Genomic DNA, 21,092 nt, shown 5'->3' on the forward strand with positions numbered 1-21,092 from the left:
AGTGTAGCAGCCGGTAGTTGTGAGCAGACAGCAGAGGAAGTGACCATTGGTAAAAATTGCCTTTGATATTACCAGCATTGCATTGAGTTGCAAATTTTTAAATGTGAACTCCATGATCTGCATTTACACATTAAGTCTGCTTAAAAAGGATTGATCAAGATAAAAATGACTTGAAAATGTGATGCAATTGTTGTTATAGAGGTGCAGATGAATCTAACATCACCAACTCTCCCACCCCCATCCCAAAAAAAAAATCAAACCACAGGTTCAGCTGAATGTATGAGCTGGACTATTAGTTTCTTAACTATTTCACTGCTGAATCTTTCACATTTTATTGATATCTGCAAATCTTGGCATTGTAATGGTGTTAAATTTTATCAGCAGCTCTGACTCCAAAACTATTATAAAGAACAATGAAACAAAATATGTCTTCTTGCCCATTACAAACTTGATGTTTTTATTCCTTTGCTGCTTCAAGGAGTTTCCGGGTCACAGAATCTTTACAGTGCAGAAGGAGGCCATTTGGCCCATCGAGTATGCACAGGTTCACTGATGGAGCACTCTACCAATCCTACCCCCCTGCTTAGCCCCATAACCTTGCACATTCTTTCTTTTTGGGTAGCCATCCAATTCCCTTTTGAATATCTCATTTGAACCTGCCTCCACCACCCTTTCAGGAAGTTTGTTCCTGACTCCATCCATTCTCTGGGTGAAAAAACTTTCCTCATATCACTTCTACTCCTTTTGCCCACCACTTTGAATCTGTGACCTCTAGCTGTTGATGCTCTCTTGAGTGGGAACCGTTTCTCACAATTTACCCTGTCCATACCCCTCAGGATCTTGAATACCTCTATCAAATACCCTCTCAGCCTTCTTTTCTCAAAGGAAAACAGTTCCAACCTCCCCAATCTATCCTCATAGCTACAGTTGTTTATTCCTGGAATCACTATTGTGAAACTCCTCTGTACTCTCTCCAATGCCTTCACATCCTTCCTCAAGTATGGTGCCCAGAACTGGACACAGTACTCCAGATGAGGCCTAACTAGTGTCTTATACAAGTTCAACATGACCTCCTTACTCTTGTACCTATTAATAAAACCTAGGATACCATATACTTTATTAACTGCTCTCAACATGCCCTGCCATCTTCAATGACTTATGTACATATGCATGGAGGTCCCTCTGTTCCTGCACCTCCTTTAGAGTTTCTCCCTTTATTTTATACTGTCTCTCCACATTCTTCCTGCTAAAATGAATCACCTCACACTTTTCTGCGTTGAACTCCATCTGCCATTTGTTTGCCTAATCCACCAATATTTCTATATCCTTTTGAATTTCAAGGCTATCCTTATCAAGTTGACAATGCTTCCAATCTTCCTATCATCCACAAATTTTGAAATCATGCCCTGCACACCACAGTCTTGGTTATTAATTTATATCAGGAAGAGCAAGGGTTCCAAAACTGAACCCTGGGGAACTCTACTACAAACCTTCCTCCAACCCGAAAAACAATCATTTATCACTACTTTCTGTTTCCTGCCACTCAGCCAATTTCTTATTCAAGTGCCTACTTTCCCTTTTATTCCATGAGCTAGAATTTTGCCCATATGTCTGTTGTGTGGCACTGTATCAAATGTTTTTTGAAAATCCATATACACCACATCAACAGCATTGCCTTTATCAACATTCTCTGTTACCTCCTCAAAAAAACTTCAGCAAATTAGTTAAATATCATTTTCCCTGAATGAATCCATGCTGGCTTTCCTAAATTGTCCCGCACCTGTCTAAGTGACTACTCATTTTGTCCCGAAGTATATATTTTCTAGGGGTTTCCCCACCACTGAAGTCCAACTGACTGGTCTGTAGTTGCAGGCATTACCCTTGTACCCCTTTTTGAGCAAGGGCACAACATTCACAATTCTCCAGTCCTCCATGTGTCTAAGGAAGACTGGAAGATTATCCACCAGTGCCTCGGAAATTTCCATATCTTAAAACTTTCAACTCCTTCTCATTATTAAACTTCCAGTAGAAATACACTCAAAGCACACACTAATTTGCCAGATTCGTGTATTTAAGTTTAAGAGTCACATGACCAGCACTTTAAGCATTGAGTAGCATTTCCCAGTGACACCACTGGGTGGCAGTGTGAAGAACAACTGATATAAAATTTCTCAGTGACTTCACAGGCACTGCGACTGCATGTGTGGCGAGTTCGACCCCTGCTGTTACGGTGTCAGTAAACAGAGCAAGAGCAGGCATGGAAAGAAATCTATCAGCTGGATTTTATTGACGCATGTGTGGTAACCAGAACTGTGCACTGTTTCCACTTTCTCTCTTTTTGCCTTTCCCCTCGCGATTAGAATTAAAATTCTAAGTGCCAACCATGTGCGTGTGAAACAGCTTTGATTTAGTAGTTGGGGTAGCTTTTCTCCAGGTGGCATATTCAAGAATCTCCTGGTCAAACAGGGAGGCTCTGCATCAGGGCTACGACTTTCTTGTCCAACTCCATTGTAATTACTATAAGACCTGGGGGCACAAGGGTTGCACAGGTGCTTTTAAAATTAAAATTTGCTTGTAAATATTTCACATTACGTTGGTTTCGCTTTATTCCTATGTGCATCATTGTTATTTGTTCAGACTGGCTCAGTCAGAAAGCAAAATATGCTGGCATAGACACATGGTTGGATGCATTGTTGGTTACGGGGGAGGTAGGCACATTGCTTTATTGTGGAAGAAACAACGTGTTTTTGCATTCACTTTTTTATTGAATGTTCATATTAATGCCCAGCATTGTACTTGGCGCTCTGTGGGACATTGCTGAACTTGCAGGCTCAGATGGCCTTCCCTTCAACGTATTGTAAAGGACATTGAGAGTAATCTCAGTGAAGGGACTAGCCATATCCTATAGTTGGCTACAAGAGCAGGTCAGAGGCTAGGAATCCTGCACTGAGTAACTCAACTCCTGACTCCCCAAAGCCTGTCCATCTACAAGGCAAAAGTGATAGAATACTCTCCACTTGCCTGGATGAGTGCAGCTCCTATAACACTCAAGAAGCTTGACACCGTCCAGGACAAATCAACGCTCTTGACTGTCACCCCTTCCACAAACATTCACTCCCTCTGCCACCGATGCACAGTAGCAGCAGTGTGTACCATCTACAAGATGCACTGCAGCAACTCACCAAGGCTCCTTAGGCAGCACTTTCCAAACCCACAATTGCTACCACCCTAGAAGGACAAGGGCAGAAGGCACATGGAAACACCATCACCTACAAGTTCCCCTCTAAGCCACTCACCATCCTGACTTGGAAATATATCACTGTTCCTTCACTGTCGCTGGGTTAAAATCTTGGAACTCCCTTCCTAACAACACTGTGGATGTACCTACACCACATGGGCTGCAGTGGTTCAGGAAGGCAGCTCACCACCACCTTATCAAGGGCAATTAGGGATGGGCAATAAATGCAGGCCCAGCCAGCGAAGCCCATATCCTGTGAAGGAATTCCTAAAAATCAGAAGTGCTGGTGTGGAAGGTTCTATCAACAGATGCAACATATACGGAGAAACTGGAAGAAAGGATTGGAGCCCTTACAGGATGCAGGGTGTGAGCAAGTGTAGTCAAGGTAGTTGTGGGAGCCTATAATGAATATTAGTAGACAGCCTACCCCCAGGAGTGAAGACAGAGCAGTTGAGGAAGGGAAGGGAAGATTCAGAGATGGATCAGGTGAACGTGCGACAAGTGAGAAAATTGGAAACAGTCAATGAAGTTTTCCGGTTCATGGAAAGAATAACAGTCAGCACAATACAATCAGCAATGAACCGGAAAAGATGACGGAGGGGGCCGGAATGGGACTGGGGTAATGAATGTTCCACAAGAAGGCAGGCAGAACTAGGACCCATGTGGTTGTCCATAGCAACACCTTTTACTTGGAGAATAAAAGCAGAAGTTTGGAGAAAACTTTCTTACTGACTGTATTTCTACAGTGCTGATGTTAATTCTGCTGTTGCATTGTCACTTAGTAACTCCAGCCCATTGTTTCACTGAAAGTACCTGTACTGACATCAATCCCGCTCTCTTATAGTCACCCCTAACTCCCACACACCCCCAGCTCCCTTTATTACAGTACTGTTTACCTGTACTGATGTTAATCCTGCTGTCCCACACTGTTACTCTGTAACTCCTCCCCAACCCATGTGTGACTGACCATTTCTGTACTGACATTAATCCCTTTCCCTTTCACTGGTGGTACAGGTAACTTCTCCGAGCTTGGATCCCATGTTATTGGCTGTATCTTCACTTAGGCTAATCTGACTTTCGGCTGGATTCTCCCATCCTATCAAGTGATTAGCAGTCTCCTAAACTAAGAGAAAAATGTTCCAAACTATTTTAAATGCTTATGAGTGGCTTTGGAATAGTGCACAAGGCATTACATTGCAGCAACATGGAACTACCACTCCTGGGATCCCCATGACTCTACACAATATTGAAATGATGTGAGACTTGTTGTGAATGGTCTGTTTATATTTATTGATGCAGTGAGGATCAGCCTTACATTAGGGAACCAGGCCAAAGAAATAAAGATTCATCCGTCAGTCAGGGTCACAAGATCACAAACCACTTTGGGTTGGAAATCATTTTCCCATTAATATATTTGGACGTATCAGACCCACCATCCCTTCATCATCATCACTGTTTCTTCTATAAAACCAATGTCTCGTCCTCATCCTTCTTTCGACATACCCGATTCCAACTGTTGACAGAATTCTATATAAAAAAAACTTCCTGGTATTTGTCTAACCTTATGCCTCACAGTTGCTCTGCCTTGTTAATTATGTTATACACCCCGCTAAAGACCTCATCAGGGGGATCTTTCATCAGCCATAGCCTATGTTGGAAGACCTCTTGGGTCTTCCGTCTAAAACCAAACAGCTGTCTCCTCCTCTGCACCAACCTGGAAAATCCCTTTATATGACTGTGACCAAACCTGACCACAATACTCCAGCTGATGGCTGACCTGTGACTTCTGGGCATTGGAACTGTACCCATTTCACATGTTAACCCAGGATCCTCTTTTTCATTTTGCCTGATGCTGTAAGACATAATGGATGTCAAATTAAATAATGATAGATGCCTTTTCATTTAGCAGCACTCCTCCAGTCTTCTCCCACCTTTTCGCAAGTCATAACCACGCCACAAACATACAGCCTATTTACACTACCTTTCATTTGCATGTTCAGCTGGTGGTCATGCATTACTATACACATGGAACTGGTACACATAGTCAACCCGGACCCCGCAGAGTGCTGCGGAGACACTTAAATGGCTGACTCAAATGTTAACAGACAGCAAGGTTCATTTGTATTCAGTGAGCTTCCAATCTCTGAACTCAGCAGTTGAAAGAGGACATTAACTTTCTAGTCTTTGAATCTGCTTTCCACTTTTTCTGTCTCATGGATATGCAGTGTATATTGGGATGAGCAAAAATAATGTATGTGGATACGTGAAATCATTGGGTGCGTCATCAACGAAATGGCATTAAATTGCCAGTAAAGTTTTTGAGCCAGGCATTCTATGGCTATCCATTCTATGGCTATCCATTCTATAGTTATCCATTCTATGGCTATCCATTCTATAGTTATCCATTCTATGGCTATCCATTCTATGGCTATCCATTCTATAGTTATCCATTCTATGGCTATCCATTCTATAGTTATCCATTCTATGGCTATCCATTCTATGGCTATCCATTCTATGGCTATCCGTTCTATAGTTATCCATTCTATGGCTATCCGTTCTATGGCTATCCATTCTATAGTTATCCATTCTATGGCTATCCATTCTATAGTTATCCATTCTATGGCTATCCATTCTATGGCTATCCATTCGATAGTTATCCATTCTATGGCTATCCATTCTATAGTTATCCATTCTATGGCTATCCATTCTATGGCTATCCGTTCTATAGTTATCCATTCTATGGCTATCCATTCAATGGCTATCCATTTTATAGTTATCCATTCTATGGCTATCCATTCTATGGCTATCCATTCTATAGTTATCCATTCTATGGCTATCCATTCTATGGCTATCCGTTCTATAGTTATCCATTCTATGGCTATCCATTCTATAGTTATCCATTCTATGGCTATCCATTCTATAGTTATCCATTCTATGGCTATCCATTCTATAGTTATCCATGCTATAGTTATTCATTCTATAGTTATCCATTCTATAGTTATCAATTCTATGGCTATCCATTCTATAGTTATCCATTCCATGGCTATCCATTCTATAGTTATCCATTCTATGGCTATCCATTCTAAAGTTATCCATTCCATGGCTATCCATTCTATAGTTATCCATTCTATGGCTATCCATTCTATAGTTATCCATTCTATGGCTATCCATTCTATAGTTATCCATTCTATGTCTATCCATTCTATAGTTATCCATTCTATGTCTATCCATTCTATAGTTATCCATTCTATGGCTATCCATTCTATAGTTATCCATTCTATGGCTATCCATTCTATAGTTATCCATGCTATAGTTATCCATTCTATAGTTATCCATTCTATAGTTATCCATTCTATGGCTATCCATTCTATAGTTATCCATTCTATGGCTATCCATTCTAAAGTTATCCATTCTATGGCTATCCATTCTATAGTTATCCATTCTATGGCTATCCATTCTATAGTTATCCATTCTATAGTTATCCATTCCATGGCTATCCATTCTATAGTTATCCATTCTATGGCTATCCATTCTATAGTTATCCATTCTATGGCTATCCATTCTATAGTTATCCATTCTATGGCTATCCATTCTATAGTTATCCATTCTATAGTTATCCATTCCATGGCTATCCATTCTATAGTTATCCATTCTATGGCTATCCATTCTATAGTTCCCCATTTTATTCATTGAGGGGCAGATTCCCCATGTTATTCATTGAGGGGCAGATTCCCCTTGTTAGTCACTGAGGGGCAACTTCCCCATCTTATCCAATGAATGTGGGAGTTTGGGGGTGGGGAGTTCCCCATGATGTTCAGAGAGAGGGGCAACTTTCTCCTGTTATTCAATGAAAGCGCTGAACTTCCCCTCGTTATTCAGTGCGGAGCAGTTTCAGTCATGGAGTGAGAGGGGATTAGCTCCTTATCCAGCATCTCAGAAGTGTCTTGGTGTGAGGTGTAGATTGGAGCGATGCAGAATGGGAAGCGTGGTCAACCCAGGCTGCTGTCTCACCCCTCTGGTTTGTGATTGTTCAAGTAGTTTTCTAGAAAGCAAGTCTCCCTACCAGCAGCCCACATCTGTAAAATCAGCCATAGTGATCTTACAAGCAGATGTGGGGGCAGCTGCCCCCTCATTGAATCACCTCCTCTGAAGATGCAAAAATGCAAATGGGGTAATGTTGGGCAAAGCTTTTTTGACAGCTGGGGTCAGAAAGAAAGTGAGGGGAACCCTTGATGAACAGCAACTCTGTTTCACTGAGACCCCTACTCACCTTTCCATTTCTAGTTTAAGTGAAACCCAATTACTGTCCTTATGAAGAAAATGAAAGAGAAACTTGCATTTATATACTCCATTTCCCAAACTCAGAGCGTCCCAAGGACTTCACAGTCAAATGGGCACATTTGAGGTGTAGCCACTGATGTTATTTTCTGTATTCTATTCAAATTGTCCTTTTAAACCTTCACATGAACCCCTCCAACAGATGGCAAGCAAGATCATTTATCACAGGATCATTTACTCAGTCACACATTTAAAGAGCTCAGTTGCGAATGTATTTATTAATTTACAGGCATGGCGTAAGTATACTTATTACTTTAATGGGATGGTTAACATTTGTTAAATGGTTTAAAGGGATGGGGGAAAACTTAATTATTGCATAAAAGAAATAGAGTGCAACAGTAGTAATTGCTTCAAATGGTATGGGTGGAATTATCTAGTCCCAAGAAAGGTGGGTTTAATGGCGAGCGAGGGGCGACAATGCAGTGGAAGTTTAAAAAAATCAGTTTCCCGCTGGCAGGAAATGATGGAGGAAATGAGTGTTCCCGCTTGTCAGGGCAGCACGCCATTCCCACCAGAGGCCGGCATCAAACTGTTTCACATCCCATTAATGGGATGCAGATGAAGGTCCGACCGGAATTGTCCCCCTCTGTCCAATTATCCATGGGATATCACGCTAGCCCGGAACACATCCAGACCAATGTGGACTGGATATGTCGGTACTCACCTGGAAGAAGGCCTGAGGAAGATGGAAGCTTCCAGGAACCGGACCCTGGCATAGCACATGGAGCAGCGGGTGGAGCATCAACCAAGTGGATCTTCTCACTGCAGGAGCTTCCAGGAGGTGGATCTTCAAACTGCAGTGGGATGGCTGCATAAGGTACAGTTGGACAGCAATAGTCTGTGCTGGGGGCGGGGTATTTGATGGGGAGGAGAGCAATGAAGAGGAGGAGTGGGTATCAAGGCCTGGGGGGAGGGGGGGGGGTGGGATGTGCAGGTGTGGATGGGCATGGGGTGGGTGTGCATGTGTGGATGGGCATGCGGTGGGTGTGCATGTGTGGACGGGCATGGTGTGGGTGTGCATGTGTGGACGGGCATGGGGTGGGTGTGCACGTGTGGATGGACATGGTGTGGGTGTGCATGTGTGGACGGGCATGGGGTGGGTGTGCATGTGTGGACGGGCATGGGGTGGGTGTACATGTGTGGACGGGCATGGGGTGGGTGTGCATGTGTGGACGGGCATGGAGTGGGTGTGCATGTGTGAATGTGCATGGTGGGTGTGCAGGTGAGAATGGGCATGGGGCGAAGAGGGGAAAGGGATTCAGAGGGAGGTGTCCATGATGTCAGCTGATGAGTCCTGGGTGCATGCTGAGAGAATTGTTGATAGGAAGGGATGGTGTGGGTTAAAGGCAGCAGCAGGAGCCAGTAGGGTGGAAGGGTGAGGGTCCGTCGATGACTGGTGAAGGGGCGCTCGGGGTTGTTGGAGGGGACATAGAAGTAAAAGTGGATTCTGGAGGTAGGCAGCAAGAGGGCGTGGGCTCCTCAGGAAGGTGGGAGGTGTGGGCATTCACCTGCATGGGACGGAGGGTGATGGGGTGGGTTGAAGGGGAACTTTGGAAGGTCAAATGTTACACCTGGAGGAGGGGGTCAATGGCTATGGGGAGGAGGGTCATGGGGGCAGGGGTAAAGCTATTGGATCACACTTCAAATGTAACATAGCTGCTCACAATTATCCAGAGCCTCCTGGTGGCAGTCTCGAGGTGCTGCATGGGAGTTGGGTCATCGGGGGTGGGCGGAGCTGCAGGTCATCTCAACTGGACAATCAAAGGGGAGCCCCAGCAGGTGGTACTTATAGTGCGAGGGCATTGGGACAGATGAGCGTGTGAGGGGCAAAGGCTCAGTGTGCATGAGTGACTTCTTGCACTTGGCTGGCAAGGGCCCTGGCAAATAGCCTTGCCTCTCTGCACAAGCACGATTCCGGCGTACATATACCCAGCCCGGGGAGTCCTTCAGAAAATGGTGGGAGACGGGGTGGGGGGGTTGAGGCAGCCCACAGGCTTAAGGATTAGGTCACAAATTATCCACATCAGACCTCAGTCAAGTACAAAAGTGTCATGAGATTAACAATTGTAGTGTACATGCAACCACAGCTGAAATTCAACTTCTTCATCTTGCATTCCTTACCACTTGTTGGAGGTGCTCCCCCCACACCTGCAGCAGGGGTGGGGGCAGCCTGCTGACCAGCTTTCACTGTTTCTTGGACGACCTTGGCAGCCGTCCTCTGGCGACCCAAGGCCTGGCTGACCTTGGCTGCCCTGCTGTGGGGCAGCTGCTCCCTCTGTGGTCAGGGCAAAGCTGAAGGTGGTCACAGGCAAGGGAGGTTCCGGAGGGCCAGACACCCTCAGAATGCCCTGACTGGAGGTCCCAGTGTGGCCCCTGACTGACCCCTTGAGGGGAAGGGGCACCCGGAGGGAGGCTGAGGTGCCCCATTCCCCCCCCCTCCCCCGCCGCTGTTGTGTAGCCACTGCAAAAGATCACCCATAGCTGCAGTTTGATGGAGTGCAGGTCTGGCTGCATCTCTGGCAGAAGCTGTGCATTTCACTGGACCAGGGTCTCCATGGCGTCTGCCGCCCTCCCCATGGAGACCTCAATATGCGCACATGTTGGCAGCACTTCATCAGAGAGCAGGCAAACGCACTCCTCCACCTCACATGCCACTCTGTTGAGGGCCTCCGCCAACTCTGCCTGAGGTTCCCCCGCCTCCAGCAGCTTCCCAAGCATCTCGTTCAGGGCCGATCCCAGAGGCACATCGTCCGACAAATGCAAATGCCTCTTCCCCAGCAGTCCCCCGAGCGCCAATGCGCTTGGCTGACCCTGCCTCCTCCTGCTGTGGACGCGCGCGCCTGTGCGGTGACCACCAGAATGCGAGACACTGCCTGAACTACATCTAGTGCCCAGCGAGGTGTGTGGATATGCAGGTGGGTCGGTGCACTGACAGGAGGTGCAGGTGACCGGTGTGACGCCTCCACAAGTGCACTTTCTGCCTCCTCACCAATATCCTCAGTCCCCTGCGGGCTGGGAGGTTTGCAATCTCCTCTCCTTCCCTTGTCCTCTCCCTGCGGGCACCTGTAAGTGAGAGAGGAGAGAGCGAGTGATTGAATGTGCTGCCTCCAACATGGGGGAATGCATGACCGCTAGGTTTCTAGGGGGTGGAATTTTCCCATCCTGGCGGTGGGTTTCCTGGCAGGCGGGAGTGGAGAATCCAGCGGGAGCCCAAAAAAAAGAATCAGATACGCGCCGGTGTCAAGCTCGTTTGCAAACCCCCCGCCCCCCGCGATGGCGGGTCAACTCTCCGGCGGCGGCCTCGCGGCGTGGACGCCATTTGCATCTCACAAAGGCTCGTTCAATCAGCCGCTCGCCGGAATCACTTGAGGCTTTCCAAAGCTTGCGTCGCCTCCAGCGGGGAAATCACGTCAGCCGCGAACCTCGCTTGGAAAGAGCGAGTTGGCCCGCGCCGGCACGGACTCCGCTTCACTCGCGACTTCGGAGTGAGCGCAACACACGTGGGGCCCACTCGCCACGGCGCTTCCCGGTCTCGTGACGGTGCCAGTGGAACGCCGCACTGCTGGGTGGGAGGCGGCTGGTTGGTTACTCATGGTTGTTGCCTCCGAGTCACGAGGACGCCACTGGGAAGCGGGACTCAACTTACAGACGCAGCCCAGTTTGTAGGGGTGGCCTGCTCCAGGTGAGGACACCGCTGTGCAGCGGTACTCACACAGCGACCAGAATTTTGAGCGGGGTGGGTTTGTGGGGGGTGGCGGTGAAGGGGAACACACAGCGGGGGGTGGTGGGTGGTAGGGTAAGGAAGACTTTGCAAAGGTTGGGTGGTGGTGGTGGTGGTGGTGGTGGGGGGGGGGGGGAAGGGGAGTGGAAGGCAGAGGGGCAGGAAGGGTTGTAAGGAGACGGAGGAGGAGCGGGAACGATGGAAGGCAGATGGTAGACTAAAGCGTGGGGAATCGGAGCCCGACAAGGGTAAAAGAATCGCTGACAAACAAGGGGGTGACTAGGTTACCACAAGTATGAATGGGAGCGGTTGTACGCAGACTCTGGAATAGGAGATGTGGGAGGAAGTTGTTAGAGTGGCACAAGAGGGATGGTTCACACAGAGGGCTCATAAGGGGGGCGGGGGGGGGGAGTGGGGTGGCAGGAAGGGAGACTGTAGTCTTCAGTCATGGGGGCAATGGAGAACTTTGTAAAGTTGACTTTTTGTAAAAGTCAAAGTCCTTGGTCTGGGGCTTGCAGTCAGGAGTCAGAGAGCAGAGACACTCCTGGGGCTCTGTGAAAAGGAGTCAGAGAGCAGAGACACTCCTGGGGCTCTGTGAAAAGGAGTCAGAGAGCAGAGACACTCCTGAGGCTCTGTGAAAAGGAGTCAGAGAGCAGAGACACTCTTGGGACTCTGAAAGGAGTCAGAGAGTACAGGCACTCGTGTGGTGATGTGGAAAGGAGTCAGAGAGTACAGACACTCCTGTGGTGATGTGGAAAGGAGTCAGAGAGTACAGGCACACCTGGGACTCTGTGAAAAGGAGTCAGAGAGTACAGGCTGTCCATGTGGACCTCACAGTCAGAAGTCAGAGAGTGGAGACAGCCCTGGGGCACAGCGAGCAGGCTGCAGGACTAATCATTGAGAGCACAGTGTACTCCAGCTCCAGGGATGGGCAAGGGCTGTGTGCTCAATAGGAATAATGCAGCTTGGTGTGGGGCTGTCTTACAGTCAATGTCCTTGGGCTTGTCCGTCTCTGTACTGGGCTGCAGATGGAATGGTGATGGTAACGGGAGGGGTCTGCAGCCTGTATTTGGTGATCATATTTTTTTTATTCATTCAGGGGGTGTGGGCTTCGCTGGCTGGTCCAGCATTTATTGCCCATCTCTAGCTGCCCTTGAGAAGGTGGTGGTGAGCTGCCTCCTTGAACCGCTGCAGTCCATGTGTGTAGGTACACCCGCAGTGCTGTTAGGGAATTCCATGATTTTGACTCAGTGACAGTGAAGGAACAGCGATATATTTCCAAGTCAGGATGTTGAGTGACTTGGAAGGGGAACTTCCAGTTGGTGGTGTTCCCAAGCATCCTTCCATCATAAGGTCAGAAGTGGGGATGTTCGCTGATGATTGCACAATGTTCAGCGCCATTCACGACTCCTCAGTTACTGAAACAGTCCATGTCCAAATGCAGCAAAACCTGGACAATATCCAGGCTAGGGCAGACAAGTGGCAAGTAACATTCCTGCCACACAAGTGTCAGGCAATGACCATCTCCAACAAGAGAGAATCTAACCATTGCCTCTTGATGTTCAATGGCATTACCATCACTGAATCCCCCACTATCAACATCCTGGGGTTACCATTGACCAGAAACTGAACCAGACAAGCCATATAAATGCTGAGGCTACAAGAGCAGGTCAGAGGCTAGGAATCGTGTGATGAGTAACTCACCTCCTGACTCCCCAAAGCCTGTCCATCATCTACAAGACACAAGTCAGGAGTGTGATGGAATACTCCTCACTTGTCTGAATGAGTGCAGCTCCCACAATACTCAAGAAGCTTGACACCGTCCAGGACAAAGCAGCCCACTTTATTGGCACCACATCCACAAACAGCACTCCTTCCACCACCGATGCACAGTTGCAACAGTGTGTAACATCTACAAGATGCACTGCAGGAGTTCACCAAGGCTCCTTCGACAGCACCTTCCAAACCCATGAGCACTACCATCCAGAAGGACAAGGGCAGCAAATAGATGGGAACACAACCACCTGGAAGTTCCCCTCCAAACCACTCACCATCCTGACCTGAGAGTTCAGCTCTTTTGTCCATTTGAACCAAGGCTGTAATGAGGTCAGGAGCTGAGTGGCCCTGGCAGAACCCAAACTGGGTGTCAGTGAGCAGGTTGTTGCTACGCAAGTGCTGCTTGTTAGCACTGCTGATGACCCCTTCCATTACTTTACTGACGATTGAGAGTAGACTGATGGGGCGGTAATTGACCGGGTTGGATTTGTCCCGCTTTTTATATACAGGACATATATTAAAGTGGGAGGGGGGTGGGGGTGGGGGTGGGGGTGGTGCGGGGGTGGGTATGTGAAGCTTTCCTGGCAGGGGGTGGTTCACCTTGGTAGGTGACCATGCACCCAGCTTCTAGATGGGAAGAGTAGACATCCACATGGGGCATGGGCATGCCAGTAGTGGTGGACACAGTTGGGAGGGTAGGAACGTCGAAAAGAACAATGATGGGATCCAGTATTACTGGGGGAGGCTGGAGAATAGCAGGAGGGATCTCCACCTTCACACCGTGAGGTTCCAGGTAGATTTCTGGGACACGCGCAGTGAGAGAGGGAGCATTGAAGTTCAGTTTGAAATAGTAGTGCAGGACCGCCATCTTGCTGTATTGGAGTTATGGTGCAGTTATAGATCAAATGTGGAAGTAATTCTGAATGAGAGCAGTGTGAGGCTATGTGGGAGGAGCGCACTGCTGGAGGTGCCCTTTCTGGGGGTGCCCTCTAACTTGTTGGGGCCGCAAAGTAAAGTAGAGTCTGATTGGAGAAAAGGAGGAAGACCTCCTTGGGTAGAAAGCCATTGGAAGCCGGTGTCTTTATCAGCGCTGTAACAGAAATCAATGGCTTAACATCATAGTCGCTGCATCTCAACATAAACACACAGGAATGGAAAACTTGGAAATGCAGGCAACCATTAACAAGACATAGGTGCAGCATATATGACATTCCATCAACGGGGGAGCTGTCATGTGATCTCCAGAATTGGCATTCATAACGGGCCAAAGGTCATCCAGTCATTAATCATGAGCAACTTATTGTTGATTAGAATTCTGGGCCAGAAACTGTAGCACTGAGCTAGGTTAGGTAGCGCATGTCATTCAAACCTTCTCATGCCACTAAGTATCTGGAATGGCATCTTGGTCACCACAATGTGCGTAATAGCGTCTCAGAATCAAGGTTCCATCTGCCATAATGCAAGTAGGGCACAAACCATGATAGCCAATTACAGTTGCTATCAGTAACAGATTTTGAGCCACACTATCCTGACTGTTAATCACGAATATCTTCAATCTTTCATTTCAGAGAGAAGGTTAAAGAAATATGGATCCAGGGCTCAATGCTGCCGTTCTGAGGATCCTAATGCAATGGAGGAGGTGAAGGAGGGAGAGGCAACAATGAGCGTGGCTCCAGGTATAGGCCCTGTCTGAGGTCCAGCGTTGAAGGGGGCCAGAGCAAGAACAAGAGGGTCGGGGGAGGGAACCAAACAATGGAGGCAACTTGCCAGACCTAGGGTATACCAAAGAAAACTCTCCTATTTACAAAAGAACAAGAGAGAATGCCATGCACATCTGCACATATACCCAAGCCCCGGTATATCACATCTACCACAATCATCATGAAGATCTGAAGCCCCATGGAGTTGGAGGCTATCCCCTGCCAGTGGCTTTAAAGGTGACCACCACACTCAGTTTTATTTGCCTGTGGGTCATTCCAGGGATCCACAGGGGACCTGCACAGTATCTCGCAGTCCGCACCACACAGATGCATCAAGGTGGTCACAGGTGCATTCTACAGCAAGACACATCAATACGTGAGGTTCGTTCTGAACAAAGATAGCCAGACTGCGAGATTCCAGTGCATAAATTGCAGACTTCCAACAAAGGTTTTAACACACCTTCCTGACCTCAAACAAGGGTGTGAAATCTTCAGTGAGATTCACATCACTGAGTGGGAGGGTGACTAAACTATGAGATAAGAAAATTCAAATGTACATAATCACAATGCCTTCAGTTGGCCAAGCCATTCACATAAACATCAGATGTATTTACAAAAGTGCAATATTTTTACGGTTGTAGCACACACGTAAGCCAAAAGTGATTTCAATATTTCTCAATTTTCCTAACCCCACCATGACTCCTGGGTGCAGGCCTGACATCCGTGGCAGAGCTGGAGCCTGCTGACTGGTTTCGTCCTCATGTCCGCGGTGACCTTGGTAGGCGTCCTTTAGTGGCCCAAGGCCTGGAGGCCCCAGCCTGCGAAGGCTCTCCTGCTCAGGGGCAGGTGCACACCCCCTCCCTCACTCTGAGCAGCTGGAGTTGATGGGGTAACAGGCAGAGGGGACTCTGAGCACCTGGACACCACTGGAGTGTCCTGAAAGGAAGTCCCTGGGGTGTCCGACTGATGGTCATCCTCTCTATGGGCACCTGAGGGCCCTGCCCTGACTCCTTGAGGAGAAGGAGCACCTCGCCCCTACCCCCCCATCACCTACATCTCGATGGTGCCCACCAGGGTATGTGGCCATGAAGTGCAGGGCCAAGCGCAAATCCTGCAAAGCCTGCTGAGCCAAGGTCTCCATGGCGGTCGCTCACCTTCTCATGGTGATCTCGAGGCACTGGCATGTCAGAGCCACAACATCAGGCAGAACGCGGACTGACTCCTTCATCCTTCGCTCCAGTCTGCTGAGTGACAGCCAGAATCTCTGCCTGTTGTTCTATCTCCAGCACCAAGCCGGCGGCCGCTCACAGGGGCTCATCATCAGGCTCGGACTGAGCAGGTGGCTGGTCTCCAGCAGCCTTCTGAATGACGGAGACCTGGGCTATCCCTGCCTCCGACTGCTGCGGGTGTGTGTCAGTGAGGTGTTCCACAATAAGCGAGCCCCAGCCTAATGTAGAACCATGCTCCACCGAGGTGTGTGTCTCTGCACTTGTGGAGGGTGTGGGTGGGCGCTATGACGGTTATTCCAGAGCGTCCTCTTCTGACCTGGTGTGGGGGCTGGGAATTCTGGTGGACACCCTTGTGGGCTTCAATCTGCTGGTGCCTAGAAGAGAGAGATGGGAATTTTAGTAGATGAGCATGTGGATTAGAAAACTGTATGTGACTCACTGTGATTGGCAGGATGTGATGAACTGATGGAGCTGTGATCCGTGCTAGGCTGCTGAGACAATCCAATCTCCCCTTCCTCACAGGAATGATCCCTTTCCTCTCCAGTTATCCCGGTAGAAGCCTCCTCAAATTCAGTGAGGGCAATTGTGTCAGCCGTGCCTCCCCCAGCTCTGCGCTCTTTCCCACCTGTCGTGTGCAGCCTTGCCCTGGATGAAGACAAAAGAAAGGCAGGTGATGGGAAGGGGTGGAGCAGAGTCTGGGAAAGATGCATGTCCCCTGTGTGTGGTGAGCCCTCCCCCAGAAGGGGCAGAGGATGGAGTGTGAGCAGCACGATAGATGGGATGGTGGTGATGCGAAAGTTTCCATGAGACAGTCAGTGTTGATTTGTGTCCCCCCGCTAATGGTTGAGTAAGGTCCATGAAGAGAGGAGGCCTTTGAGTGCATGATGCCATGATGAGAGTTTGATATTGGAGGAAGTTGAAGGATGACTTACCTTGGCGGAGCGGATCAGATCATTCATCCTCTTCCTGCATTGGATAACGTTTCGGGCATGGTGACCAGCCATGCTGACGTCCCCTGCGATGGACCCCCAGGCCGGAAAGGTGAAGCTCGTTTGCTCTCTGGAACTATCCCTGGACTCTGAAGACGAGCCATATGGACTAGAAACTTTAACTTTATTTCTCTCCCCACAGATGCTGCCAGACCTCTTGAGTTTACCAGCGTTCCCTGTTTTTCTTTCAGATATCCAGCTTCCGCAATATTTTGCTTTTATCCTGGGATATAGGAGCGCCCGCACTCCTCTGAGCATGGCTGAAGGGCCCCTGGCTGAAGCGGGGTGCTGCCTTCTTTCTTTAGGCTTGTAGCCTTCTCCTCTTGGCTGGAAGACATCTCTGCTCGTGTCACTGGAGACAGGCGGGCTGGAGAGATGAGGTGTGCATGTCTGAGTGGAGTTTAAATGTGGCACCTGGACTTTCGACCCCACCAGGTAACCTCGGTGCAGACGAATCAGCTCCCGAACCCGCCAGGCGATTCAGGGACAAACTCACCCGTGCATAATTACCGAGTTCCCAAGCGCGGAATCGGGCGCGATTTCCCACCATTCCAACCAGCGGGATACGCACTGTGACTCATGCCCGCCACCGCACTTAGTTTCAATAATGGAAAATGCCGCTGTATGTGACTACATTCTGCATGGATCCCTACTGGGTGGAAGCTGCCCTCTGACCTCTCCATCCGCACAGACTCAGTCCAGTTCTCTCCCTGCCATCTGGGCTGCCCGCTCCCCAAACTCAGTGAGGTTCTTGAGGTCAGGCCGGCCCCCTCCTGTCTTCTCTCTCTCTCTATCTGTCTCTCACTCTCTCTCTCTCTCTCTCCTGTTGTCCCTCAACTTTTCCTGCGCAAAGAGAGAAGATGGGGTTGAGAGCTGTTTGGTTTCATGTATCTTTCTCCTGCTTCCAGTCTTACAAATAACTCACTGGATTGTGAACCATGTGACTGATGCACTGCAGGTTGTCCACAAGGCTCTGGGGGCAGCAGTGAGCCCATACCATGAGAAGGGTAAGGCTCAGAGGGGCAGTGCTTGCAGGTGCCCTCAATTCCTAAGCTTCCCCCCTCCTCCCCCAGCCTCCTCCCGTGCAGTGTCTGACCTCCCAGTGTGGAAGGCTCAGGAGACCCACAGTAGCCTCTCTGCCTGCAGACTAGGATTGCAGTGGGGCTATGAGGCATCACCTTGTCAGGATGAGTAGCTCTTCTATGCATGGGCTGTGTGGATGGTCCCCTCTGCCATTCAGTGAGGTGAGTGTGAGCAGCTGAGGGCTCACTAACCTTAGCGGCGCAGATGAGGCCATTCATCCATTTCCTGCACTTCCGGGCAGTCTTCTGGTGGAGGTTCTGGGCACTGACCACCCTGGAGAGTTGCCCCCATGCAGGATTGGCCTGACAGCTCGGTCCCCTCCTTCCATCCTCCGGGTAGTGAACACCTCTCCTGGCCTCACAACTTACCCTGTACTGAGAGCAGCTGTAAAACCCTTCATTACCCTATCTATAATCAGCTCACTCTGTCCTGATCAGGGATCAGCCATCTTGCTCTGAATATTTTCATTACCACGAGGCAGTGTATTCACCCACTGAGCTATGACATTAAACTGCACTCATGGGTCAAAGTGCAGCAATGCAAAGCACACTGTCAAATAAATCAGAAAGAGAAACTGTTAAAATTTATAAGGTTTTGTATATAAAAAAGTTTTATTTTCAAAAATAAACCAAAACAGTTGATTTAGAAATCTCATTAGTGACTTTATTAATCTACAACAGGTCAGAAATCTTTACAAAGACTATGTTAATGCCCATTTGTGCATGAAGAGGCCTTATTTCATTGTCCTGCATCCCAAGGATAAACTCTAACTTTAGATTGAGTCGGGCCATTTTCCAGTACCAGAACGGTTGGCTCAAGTGTGCATAAACTAAAGATGGGCCTAATTAATGATTTAAGACCCCTTGGGGACACTCAGATACCTCAATGTCAGGCCTTCTCCCACAAAAGTTCAGATCCTTCCCTTCATGGCTCACTCCATCTAGTTAGGGGATGCATCTTGGTGTCAATGGTTCAGGCTCCAGGCCAGGCAAAGCAACATGCTACAGCAGGCCCCATGTCCTGTTTCCTCTCCGGAGTCTAGGGTTATGTACGGATGTGACCAATCGCATGAAGGACAATTAAATATCCAAGTTTTAAGCACCCATTCATGAGATCATGAGGGAGGTAGAATTTGACTGGAAAATTGCATTTCTTGTGATCAGTTTGTGAGTTGATGTGTCTGAAAGTCAAATAGTTTACAGTGAGTGTTGTCTCCTCTCTCTGGGCCCCTTGCCTCAGAATGCCTTCCTGCCACAAGCTGACTGTTACTTTAATCATTCTATGTGGGCTCTGTCTTTATTGGTGTCTCTATTATGGAAAGAGGCCAGAATAAAAACAGAAATGGGAAATAGAGCGAGAAAGAGCAAGGGAGAGGATAAGAGAGTGGGAGAGGGATAGAGAACAGAATGGGAGAAAGGAGAGAATGGGAGAGAACAAAAGGACGGACGATGGGAAATAGAACAAAGGAGGTAAGAGCCCAGAGAGAGAAAACAGAACAGAGAAAGAAGAGAATTGGGGAAAGTATGGGAGAGAGAGAGAGAGAACAGCAAGAAGAAAGAGCACATGGAAAGCAAAAGAAAAAGAGAGGGTTTGTGAAAGAGGTCAGGAGAAAGAGTACAAGAGAACACAGAAAGGGGAGAGAAATGAACTGATAAGCCCAGTTGAATAGAAAGGTGCAGGTTGAAGTGCCACATCCACTTGCAACATCTTCATTGATGAATTATTTCTTGCACTGCTCTAGTCAGTTTGTCAAGTTAAACATCACAGTCACAATATTAAACTTGCAGATTGAAACCCCCGCCCACACAGAGCAATGTCAGGTCAGAGGCCAACCTAACTCCTAAATCACAGGATAGTTCAACACAGAAGGAGGCAGTTTGGCCTGTCGAGCCTGTGCTGGCTCATTGAAAGGGATGTCGAATTAGTCCCACTCCCTTGCTCTTTCCCTCTCGCCCTACACATATTCCCCTTTGAGTATATGTCCATCTCCCCTTTGAAGGTTATTATTGACTCTGTGTTCGCCACCCTTTCAGACAGTGTATTTCAGATCATAACAACTCGCTATGTCTTCACACTGATTCTTCTGAATCATTTGAAACCTGTGGCCTTTGGCTTGTGGTCCACCTGTCAGTTTCCTTTGGGCACCTGATTATGGACTGGATTATCTCCCCAGCTTAACAATGCAGTGCCCACCCCCAGAAACCCACCATTGAACTTCCCTCCCAGTGCACCCAATATTCATCCAGTAAAATAAGAGCAAAATACTGTGGATGCTGGAAATTTGAAATAAAAACAGAAAATGCTGGAAAAACTCAGCAGGCCTGGCAGCATCTGTGGAGACAGGAAGAGAGTTAACGTTTCGAGTCCGTCTGACTCTTCAGAGCTGGTTAGTAATGATTATACTGTCCTTGATTGGCTGACAAGCACTGGGTGGTCTTCCAGTGATGTATTACAGTGATGTAGCCTTTAAATAGTTACAGCCAGTTAAAGAGAGACATGCTTTTTGGGATAGCTGGAAGTCTTGGAGCATGCATTGTTTATGATTAGGTGTGCAATTTATTCTTCAGAATCATAGGGCTGAATGTTGCCCCCCGTCGGAGGGGTTGTGCAGGTGTGGGTGGGAGCGAGCGCGAACCCGATCGAGCGCGCACCGCCATTTTACGCCGGCAGGCCAATTAAGGCCCGCCCAGCGTGACGCTCGCCCGGAAGTGCTGAGCTCTCTCTGTGTGGGCAGGGGAGGGGTTGCCCTGAGTTGGGGCCTGTGCTCTTTCACGCACATGCATGCAAAAGGTTCAAAGGTTTTAGGTTTAAGGTTCAAACATTTAAATAAAGAATTGAAAATATTTCAAGACACGTCCCCTGGGACATATCAAGGAACATTAATTTAAAAATTTATTTAATTTATAAACACTTCATGAAACCTCATCCCGCCCGTGGATGAGTTTCTATGAAAAATGCGAAGGCCGCCTGGGCTCTTGGCCTGCCCGCCAACCTCAATGTTGGACGGGCAGCTCAGTT

Source organism: Carcharodon carcharias, chromosome 19, assembly GCF_017639515.1.
Source record: "Carcharodon carcharias isolate sCarCar2 chromosome 19, sCarCar2.pri, whole genome shotgun sequence".
In the NCBI taxonomy this organism is placed as follows: domain Eukaryota; kingdom Metazoa; phylum Chordata; class Chondrichthyes; order Lamniformes; family Lamnidae; genus Carcharodon; species Carcharodon carcharias.